We start from the raw sequence: 11090 nt of genomic DNA, 5'->3' as shown, positions 1-11090 counted from the left end.
CTCCTCTTCTCTGCTCTATCTTCTCTCCTTGCTAGCTACTCTCCTCTCTGTTTCTCTCTTATATTCTCCTTCTCCCTTTTTTCCTTCACTGCCCCTTCACTCCGGTCTGTAGGTTGTTCCCCAATAAACCCTTTCCCTTACTCCGGTGTCTGGTGTGCTTTGCAATGGCTAACATTAAGATAGAACATTGGTGCCATGACTCGGATAGCCTTATATTGGTAATCCAGCATCCTCCAGTGCTCTGGGGTCCTGGATTTTTGCCAGTCGTGAAGCACATCTCCGGAACTCTTTCCAAGCCACTGAACGCTCCGCGACCACCATCCACACATCGGCCTTCCAAATTTTGAGGTAAGACGCGGGACGAAAATTCCTCACGTTGACTGCTATTTGAGTGGTGGTCTACTGTCGGATACTCACCTGACTACTAGTAAAGGTCATAGCACTGAACTCTAGCCACCACTCCTACTTCTACTTAAGGCCTTTAGCCTCTACGGACACTGTGTCCAGGCAACAGTGGGTGTGAGTAACGACTCCATCTCTGTTTGCCTCTCTACAGGCTAGGCCCTGGGCTCCAGTGGGCGCTTGGGTGACGACCCCGCCTTCTGCTCCCATTCCTCTCCTAGTCAGACAGCCAGGACTTCAAGGATGCTTGCTGTCTACCGATCTGACCTACTGAGTCGCCATGGGAAATTCCTCCTCCTGCATTCCATCTGATTTTCCTCTTGGTTGCCTTTTAAGTAATATGGTCCCTCTCAAATTAGCCCCAGCCCTCAAAAGCGGCCCCTCTATGGTGGCGCATTTGGCCCTGAGGGATTGGAAGTCGGAGTAGTTTGACCCTGATAACATCTTTATCACTTCCGTGAGCCTTCGGGAAAATGGAAGGGGATTCCATACATTCAAGCCTTTTCCTATCTTCGAACTAAACCTCCCCTGTGTACTTCTGGTCTCCAAGATTCCCACTAGGGGGCAGAGGCCTGAGCAAAAAATCCTTTCTTCTGCCCTGATCCTGTTATCCTGCAGATGAACTTCCTTATTGCTCCAATCTACAGGCACCGGCTCAGCCGCCTCCTAAGGCCTTAGTGGCTGAAGTTCCAGCGCCATTATCCCCCATGTGGCAGCTGTGTCCTCACCTCCCCCCTCCTGCCGAATTCCAGGGGGTGGTGTCAACCTCTTCTGTCCTATCTGAAGCCCCTGGCTCAACTATTCCTCAAAGCCATTCTCATGCCCGCCTGTACTTCCTCCCTGGCTCCTACCCCAACTCACTGTATCTCCCCCTCCCACCTAAGAGTTCTTTATCTCAGAGCCCAAAGTCTACTATCTCTGTCTTATAGGTTTGAGAATGGTCTCCATGGTTTTCAACTGGTCTTTTGTCCCTCTCTTGTCCCAGTCTTACCATAAGAATAGCAAGGGAATGGTAGTCCCATCCTTTTGGGCTCCCTACTTATTGAGAAACAAATTCCGTATCACACTCTTCTGATAATTCTTTGTTTTATCATGCAGATAGGAAAATCAGGTTTCCTGCATGGATCTGGCTCACTGTAACTTTTGTATACGCAACATGTTATATTCTATAAAAAACTATTTGGGTTAGTTTATAGACTGTGAAAATAGTTCAACACTGTTTAAAGTAACTCAGGCTGAAATTTGATGTGTTACCTTGATCTTACTCTAAAAATTTTTAATGGGTTATTTGAAAATTAAATCAAGGACATTGACAGATGAAAAACATCACAAGTATACTAATCTGTTTCTCTTTGACATAGAATTAAAATCTGATTCTCTGTTAAAACAATGTGTTAAAGTAATCTATTATATTCTCTTGATGTCTGTTGAATTCTAATTGTTTAAAAAGCTGGATTTTTATTAAGAGCTATGGGTTATTCAAATATGTGCTTCTTTTCAAACATTTAAATAATTACCTTGTAACAATGATCAAATTTGGTCTATATTATGTCATGATGTTAAAGAATCTTACTTCAACCAGATATTTTGGGTTTTGAGCCTTGTTGATATTCTTGACAGGCATTCAAAAAATCAAAAATCAAAGTTTCAAAGAACTTGGACTCTGAGATTTCCAGGAAATTTTGGACTTTGGTTTTTCCAGTTTGGGCCCAACTGAAAAAATCAAAGGACTTATGTCTCATCTTGTAGAGACACCAACTAATCAGGCTATTTGGACCATATTAGAAGTACTGTCAAGAGGTGAAATGGTACTAAATTTTAAGTTTCTATAATATAAAATGCTATTAATACAAATGTCTGAGAATTAAAAAGTCTAATCATCTTGTGTTACTAGACACAATAGTTATCTTAGTAAAAAAGCCCAGAGGCCTAAAAGGTTAAATGCTTTGTAAAATCCTACAGGTACTTTCAAAAATACTGTGTGCAGTAAGCAAATCCCTCTTGTTGGTTAATGAGTTTATAATTTTAAATGTGGCAACTTAAAATCCTGTCATCTACAGTTTTGTATATCAGATTTGTTGCTCATAAAACTAAAGCATTGTTGGTTCTGTGTTTAGCTGTCTTCCTATAGGTTCTGATGAACTTTTTCCAGCCACATGTATTGGATTCAGTACTTTGGGATGACTCTGTGAACAGATGAAGCCAATAATATATTAAAGGTACCAACTGTGAGAAAGTATGGTTAGCTGAGGTTACTAAAACAAAAGTAATTCAAATCAATTGGTAATTTACAAACAGGAGTTAGATTTTTAAAAAAACCTATTAAACTGTTTTATTGTTCTATCTGTTATGTTGTATGTGTATACATATTGTATGTCTACATGGGAAAATTTACTAAAAATTTTATTTTAATTGGTTTATAGATAAGATTGTCCATAAATTTAAACAGCTAAAATAATTCAAAGATATATTTTAATTCGTGTGACCTGATTCTCTGTATCATATGTTTTAAACTTGTTGATAGAAAGAAACTAAAAACATTTTATATGCTTGTGCTGAAATTTGCTGGTTAAACAAGCTACATCATGTTAGATATTTGAGATATTTCCAAATATATGTATTAATATTTATGGAAGGCATTGGGCCTTCTGGTAAATGTTTTCTTAAGTTGTTGTCTAATGGTTAAAACTGCTTTCTAAGTTTTCATGTGATATTGCTATTGTCAGTAAGCGATCTGGGACTGGCTCCCCCATTTCTCTATTCTAAGCCCAACTTGTTCTTTCATTTCTCTGTTCTCTTCGAGGTAGGAAACTAATTCTATTATGAAGGAATCTCCAAGATGCAAAATTTGATTTTAGATCTTATAAAAGAGATGGCTAACATTTTTCTGTAATAGCATAGCCAAAATAAGAACTTAAATTATAATTTCTTACCTAGATTTACTTCACCATCAGCGAGGTAAACAGTAAACAGAAAAGACCTCCCTTTCAAAACAAAGGGAAAGAAAGTTTTAAAGTGAGAATATAGTTTTCCTCATGGGCATTGTCTGCCTCAACATAAACTACTACAGAACATGCCTGTGACTACAGACTTATAGTTTAGGCCACCAAGATTAGAGATGGGACTTGAGCACCCCCTTGACTTGCATCCTCTGGTCTGCTTTAACAAAAAGCAGGAGGAAAAGAAAGCTAGGCATCAGAAGCAATGGGTGGCAGGCCTATTAATGGCTGTTCTGTACAGTGATCTGCCCTCAAGGAGACCCAACAGGCCAGTCTACTGCAGTAGCTTTCAATGTGGAAAGCCTGGGCTTCAGCAGAGGTCAGCCCTGGCAGCTCTGCCAGCCAAGAGTTGGATCACCGGAAATGGACCTGCCCTGGAGTCGAAAGACACCCAGGTCAGAGCCACAGATCTTATTGGCTCTAAGCTGAAAAGCCCTTCACTCGGCCCAGCTTTCAAAGTGACCACTGCAACTGAGGAAATGGCCAAGTAGGGTCAGTAACATTGTAAGCAGAGCTGTATATTTCCTGTTGGAGTTGCCACTTGCCTTTACCTAGCCAGCTCTCCTCCCAGGCCAGCTAGGTAATGGAAGTCAACAAGGTGCCTTCCCCAAGGAGGTTCACACCTCCTGTAGGATGTACCCTATGAAAAGATAGATAGGTCTGGGCTTCATAATTTACAAGGCTTTAAAGCCCACCTGATTATTATCAAGCCCCTTCTGTCAGGTTCTATTTGCCTCTCAATCAGAAAACTTAATTGTAGTTCAGATAGCACCTTTCTTAGGTTCTCTAATAACAACTCTGTCCTCTGTATCTAGCCCACTTGAGCCTCATTCCTTTGTAACCATAGCCTCTACTCTACCACCAATGGGTCTACTCCCAACCTGTGTGTACTGATGGTCCTCTTCCCCACTTAATGTTGTATGATTGTTCAGAATTTCTCTACAGACAAACCCCACTACCCGCAAAAGTTAGTGGCCTTTCTCCCAGTCTTGGCTGGAATCAGCTTTAAGCTACATCCATCAAACTGACCCCACAAGGGTCCAGAGACCCCTCCATTTCCTCTCTATAAAATCCTCTTATTATCTGGTTACTGGCTACTCTTAGGATCATTGGTTACTATTCTCACCCTGTCTTCTATACTACAGTGTCTAAGTGTTTATAGCAGGTGATAATGGAACAAATGAAGGCCTTCAGCAACCAGGCAGTCAAACAAATGCTGCCACAGGGATATACTCGGTTCCCCACACAGGAGACAGCGGCCTGAGACATCACCCCATGCCAGCGAAGAGTACATCATGCCCCATGTCAGCAGGAAGTAGCTCTAAAGACAGATCATCGTCCCTCTACCCCTCTTGGACTTTTGGGACTAATGTAATCCCATACAACTCCTGTTTTATAAAAAACAAAAGGGGGGAATGTTAGGAAACTAGCGCAGTTGGCTGCATGGCCCCGCTACCTGAGCCAGGCTCCACCCCCATCCTAATGGGATTGGCTGCTCCTGCTTCCCTGCCTGCCCTCAGGCAAAGTTTTAAAGGGGCCTGTTCCTGAACATGTGCTCTCTCTTGGCCTTTCTGTCCTGCTCTCTCTCCGTTCCTCTCTCTAGCCTCCTCCTCTGGTCTCTTGGCTCTGCTCTCCTCTCTCCTCTTCTCTGCTCTATCTTCTCTCCTTGCTAGCTACTCTCCTCTCTGTTTCTCTCTTATATTCTCCTTCTCCCTTTTTTCCTTCACCGCCCCTTCACTCCGGTCTGTAGGTTGTTCCCCAACAAACCCTTTCCCTTAAAAAAAAAATTCGGATGGGTAACTAAATATGATCACTATATTCTCTTTTATTAATCTTGTATAATTTTTCCAATTTTTTATTTATATCAGTTGAACAGATTTCATGCACTTCATATATACAGATTTATATGGATAGTGATAATTACCAACCTACCCTCTCTACCGCCCATGATCCCTCCCTTGCTTCTCCTTTCTCATACTTTCTTTTAAGTTTTACAGTGGCATACTTTCAATGTATTTTATAATATAAGATTAGTCCTCCACTAAGTAAAGAATTCAACAAACAATAAGAAGAAATACAAACAAACAAACAAAAAAAAACATTATTCCTCAACCATAGAGACATGGGCTGTAAACAATCATAAAGCCTCAAATGTCAATTTTATTGATTTATATTACAGTGTTTTGCACTCTTCTAGTTACCACGGATCAGGGAAAACAGGATACTTCTATTTTGGGGACTGGCTTGTTTCACTAAGTATAATCATTTCCAGTTGCATCCATTTTGTTGATAAAGACAGGATTTCATTTTTTATGGCTGAGTAGTATTCTATATATAGTGTATATACACCACATTTTCTTTATCTAGTCATTGGTTGATGGACATCCAGGTTGATTCCACATCTTAGCTATTATGAACTGAGCAGCAATAAATATGAGGTACAGACAACCCATTCAGAAGCTGATTTCATTTTGTTTGGGTAAATTCCAGGAGTGGGATGGTTGGGTCATGTGGTAGATCTATTTTCAGATTTCAATATGTATAGGTATTTTTCAAAGAATGGGACACAGTTGGCCAACAGACATGAAAAATTCTCAGGATAAATAGCAATTTGGGGAATGCAATTGAAAACCACAATGATGGTTCACCTCACCCTAGTTAGAATGGATCTCAAACAGAAATCAACAAACAATAAATGCTGCCAAGGATATGGGGGAAAAAGATTCCTTAATCCACTATGGGTAGGAATGGAAAGTAGTACAGCTTATCTGCCATGTGATAGGCCATCCCACTCCTGGAAATTTACCCAAACAAAATGAAATCAGTATATGAAAATGATATCTGTGCCCGTGTTTATACTAGTTCAACTCACAGTAACTAAGCTATGGACTCAACCTAGATGTCCATCAACTGATGACTAGAAATTGTGGTTTATGTACACGACAGAATACTGTTTGGTCATAAAACAATGAATACTGTCTTCTGCAACTAAATGGATGCAATTGGAGACCATCGATCTAAGTGAAATTAGCAACTCGCTCTCATTGATATGTCTGTCAGATAATGTCAGTCTTGTGAAATGTTTAACTTACTCAGGCAAGTAAAGATGCTAACAAAGAAAACAATTTGTCTTCAATCATCTCACAGAAAAGACTAACAATTCTATAACATAAAAAAAAATTATGTTTTCCCTGATTTGTGGTTACTTACATACAAAGTATAAAAAATGTAATATATATGATGGAAATTGATATTCTGAGATTTGATTATTTCATAGCCCTATCTATACTCTTGAGGAGCAGTGTTTCTTCTACTTACTATTTGTTGAATTCTTTATTTAATGGAGGGTTAAGCTTGGGTTTTTAAAGAAAATTGAAAGTATGCCATTGAAATAATTAAAAGAAAAATAAGCAAAGAAGGAGATGGGAGGGTTGAAATAATGAAGGAATGAGAGTAGTGTGGGAAGTATCAGCATGCTCTTAAAATTGTATATTTGAAATACATGAAATTTGTTTCCTTTATTTAATTTTTTCAAAAATTAAAAATGCAGAAAAGCCAGAACCAAGTACTAAGAAAAAGAAAGAGATGATATGCAGAAATGAGATTCATGAAATAAGAACTTAGTAATTGGGCAAGCTTTGATTTGCTAGAATGATAGAATAGAGATATTTAACCAAATGTTACATTAGATGAGGAATCTCAAGAAAAAGGAGTTTGAGATGTTTAAGTGTGGACTGCAGTGTTGGGTTGTTGTGTTGATTGAACTCAATGTAAGTAAGATAATGGAATATCTTATAGAAACTGATTTTTCTTTCATAGTTGAGCAAGAGAAAATATAAGAAATTAAAATTCCTTTTAAACCTATGTTCTCTAAATTAAACTACTCCGAAATTGATAAAAAGTCCTTTTTATGTTTCTCTTAGCCATGGTACTTGGGTTATTTTCTGTCAAAAGTTACAGCTCTAAAAACATACAATAAATCTAGAATTAAATAGGATTTTACTTCATACTCAATCACTGCACTTTCGTAAGCAAATAAATCCAATACACACTTCATAGGTACATTCACATATTTAAATGTGTAACTTAGCTTTAGGTTGAAGCAGAAGAGCATATTTGTCATATAATGTGTGTTGTATTTGACTATTTACATCTACTAAATAGCTTAATTATTGAGACTGAGAGTTAAAGTTATCTCCGTAAACATCAGTTAACTATTTCAAAATTATTTCTCAGGATGATTAAGCTGTAAATCAATAAATACTGATAATTTCATGTAGGGTATGGATTTGGAGAGCCAAACAAATAAATTTACACAGATAAAATTTGCTCACATGGGCTAATGATTTCCTTTTTAAACAATCATTTACTTATTTTTAGAAGATGCTCTTTGTATCTTTCGTACTGAAGGACATAATTGATGATTACAGTTTTGTAGTAGGTAACTACTTACCTTTTCAAGAGGAGTGTAGGAACAAAAAGTCAAATGGATTCCAACAAATGTTCTAATAGCTTTCAGCTAAATATTAGAATAAACTCATCCTCCGGGTAAATATCTAATTTTAAATAGAACCAGGAAAAATGTGTCTGAGAATGTGCAGTGATTTGCTTCCCTCCTTTTTAAACATTTTACCAAATTGCATGAGAAGGAAGAAACTTTTTATTGCTCTTCCAGGGAATCGTTAGTCTTCTCTGTGAGATGATTGAAGACAGATTGTTTTCTTTTTTAGCATCTTTACTTGCCTGAGTAAGTTAAACATTTCACATGACTGACATATCTGACAGACATTATATCAATGAGAGGGTACTTTCCAAAAGAGTTATTGTGAATTTCTATTATGCCAGTTATTATTTGAAGACACAATGCCTTCTATCCTTCAACCTAGCTGTCGGAGTTTTATTTTCTTTTTTCATTCTGTTTCCCAAAGGTAATAGGCATCACTGACAATTTCCATTCTGAATGTTGAATATGAGCAATTTATGCTTCTCGGATGAGAAGTGCTAATCTTGTGGAGTTCATGTTTCATTTTACCACTTTTTGTCAAAGAAGTGAGATCATTTTTACCTGAAAAAAAAATTACACATTTCTCAAACTAATTGAAAATATATTTGTTTTGTTAATAAATTCTAAAGAGCAGTTGCTATCTTCAAAAGATTTTTTGTTCTGTTTATCACAATATAGTTATTTGTCCCAATTACAATGTTAATGCTTTGTCTAAGGCAAAAATTAAAAATTAAAAACATAGAGCTAGAGCTGGTATGTTTAATATGCTCTGGGTATCCTTATAGTCATCATTTATTTAACCATAAAACACTGAATATCAAAATATAGGAAAAGCAAAGATATAATATTAAGCTATAGTTTTCATTTCTGTATAAAACAAATATTTACCTCTTAAATGACTTAGCACATTTGAGCTTTAATCTTTTTTCTATTATACCTTGTAAATGTTGATTATGTGGGTTTTCTACAAGATATTCCCTTCCCTTGAAACACATTTTCTCCTATTTGTCAACAAAGCTTTATTCACTCTTCATCTATGCTTTTTGTTTTAAATAAATGCTTCTTCTTGCACTTACTCCACATTAGGTCTACTGTTATTTCCTTAGAGCACACACATTTACTTTCATAGCATGATTAACTCTTAGTATTCACTTCTGTTACTATTTTATAGACTGCGTAATGGCAAAGGCTGTGCAGTGATAACTTCAAGTTTGTGCATGTGTATTCTGTATTATGGCGATTTTTATATAAAATGTGGATTACTTTTTAACAATGTATTCTAGCTTAAATACTTAAATAAGTATCTCCTGCAGCTATATAATTTTTTTCATCATCCAGTTCATCTTTTTTATTATATATTTTATTTTAAAAATTTTTTCATTGAATGCATTTTCTCAAGATTGACACAGTGGGAAATAACAATTACTTACAGTTTTATATTTATGCACAGATTATTTTAGGACAATTCAAACACTTGAGCGTTAAGTCTCAGTTTAGACTTTGAGGTATTTTAATACATATTCCAGGAGGACCTCCTTCCAAATGGTACTTTTTAGATGAAGTTTTCTACGCTTTTCTTTGTAGCATTTAGAAATCTGTAATGTGCATTATCAGCATTTCATTATTTCAAGGTTTCCCTGCAACATGTGACCATCAGGAGCTGCTATCATCTGAACAGAGAGGGAGGTTTGCAAATATTCAGCACTAATTTTCCACAGTCTTTACTCATGAATTAAGTCTTTCCCTTTGTCCTTTATTCCTAGGACAAATATGGAAGAGTCTGATCTTGTACTGATAGTAGTAAAGCTCAGTTCCCTTTAAGAGACTGAGAAATTAAAAGGCAAATGCTCATAGACAATTCTTAGTTACACTGCGAGTCTCATGAAAAACTGGGCAACAACTCACCAGAATGCAAAACTCAGTCTCGCAACTTATTAGCTAGCAATTCTCAAATCTTTTTCTCAATGATTAAATTCTGAAAATAACCATGTGATTGGGACAAGTTTGTACACCCATGGCCTTAATCTGTTACTTCCTCCTTTTGGTGAGTTGAATGCATGACAGAGCAGAGGCATAAAATCAGTTCTTAAGGCAATAAGACAGGAAATTCAGAACTTCCACAGCATGGCGACAGCTTTGCAGATGCCCACACTGTGATAGTTGAAATAACAAAGGCCAGCAAAGGTTAAAGCCGAGAGTGCCAGAAGGCCTGCCTTGGCACCTTTCTGTGCTGCATCCCCATGCACATAGTCAGTAACAACTTGTCCAAGGCCCTAGTGACTATGAAGAGACAGAACTGCAGCCAAGCAGTAGTCCATTGCAGAACATGGATTCAAATAAGCAGCTGGAAGCAAGCCCAGGAGCAAAACTCTCCTGGGCAACTCTCTCGCCAGTCCAGTGGAGGGATGCAGCCTTGGAACCAGAGTGGCGACTTGTTGACAGGTGAATATGCTGCACTCCACACCATCCTGGGGAAGGCCGGTCCTGGAGAAATGCTGAGATGTGAGTGGGTCTCACCGCCAGGCTTCGGAGGAACACAGCTCGACTTCCTTGGGCACCACAAAGGACACTCAACCTCCCGAGAGTTGCCATCTCACTTCGGAGGGCTCCCAGTTCATCTTTTATTCATTCTCTTGGCAATTTACACTAAGTGCCCACTATATATGTATACATATGTACACATAAATATATATGTATTATATATATATACATACACATACATGTGCATGCATATACTTATATTATCAAAACTTCTTTATGTATTCATCTGTCAAAGAACACTTCGGCTGTTTTCATCATAACTTGCCTGTTAACAGCAATGAAATAAGCATGTGAATTTAAAAATTGCTTTTAAATTCAGATTTCATTGTATGCATTCATGAGTGAGATAACTGGATGATATTGTTGTTCTATTTGTAGTTCTACTTCGAATAATAATAATAATAAACCTACTGCTATCATAGAGGCAGTAACAATTTACCTTCCAATCAACAGTGTATAAGAGTCTCATTTTCTCCAAATACTTGCAAATTATTCTTACCTTTTTTCTTTTTAAATATTTTTTCATTTACTTGAAAGGCAGATTAATAGAGAGATCTGCTATCTGCTGGTTCACTCCACAAATGCTTATACCACCTTTATTGGGACAGGCCAAAAGACAGGAGCTGGAAACACAGTCTGGGTCT

At 37.5% G+C, this 11090-nt stretch overlaps 1 pseudogene; it reads right to left on the bottom strand.

Moving 5' to 3' along the window:
* Positions 1 to 10013: 10013 nt before the first annotated feature.
* LOC100351304 (succinate dehydrogenase [ubiquinone] cytochrome b small subunit, mitochondrial pseudogene) lies at positions 10014 to 10497 on the bottom strand (annotated as a pseudogene).
* Positions 10498 to 11090: the final 593 nt, after the last annotated feature.

The sequence above is a fragment of the Oryctolagus cuniculus genome, chromosome 1, assembly GCF_964237555.1.
Source record: "Oryctolagus cuniculus chromosome 1, mOryCun1.1, whole genome shotgun sequence".
In the NCBI taxonomy this organism is placed as follows: domain Eukaryota; kingdom Metazoa; phylum Chordata; class Mammalia; order Lagomorpha; family Leporidae; genus Oryctolagus; species Oryctolagus cuniculus.
Note: the sequence above shows the minus strand (reverse complement) of the source record. Positions and strands in the feature narration are given on the sequence as shown.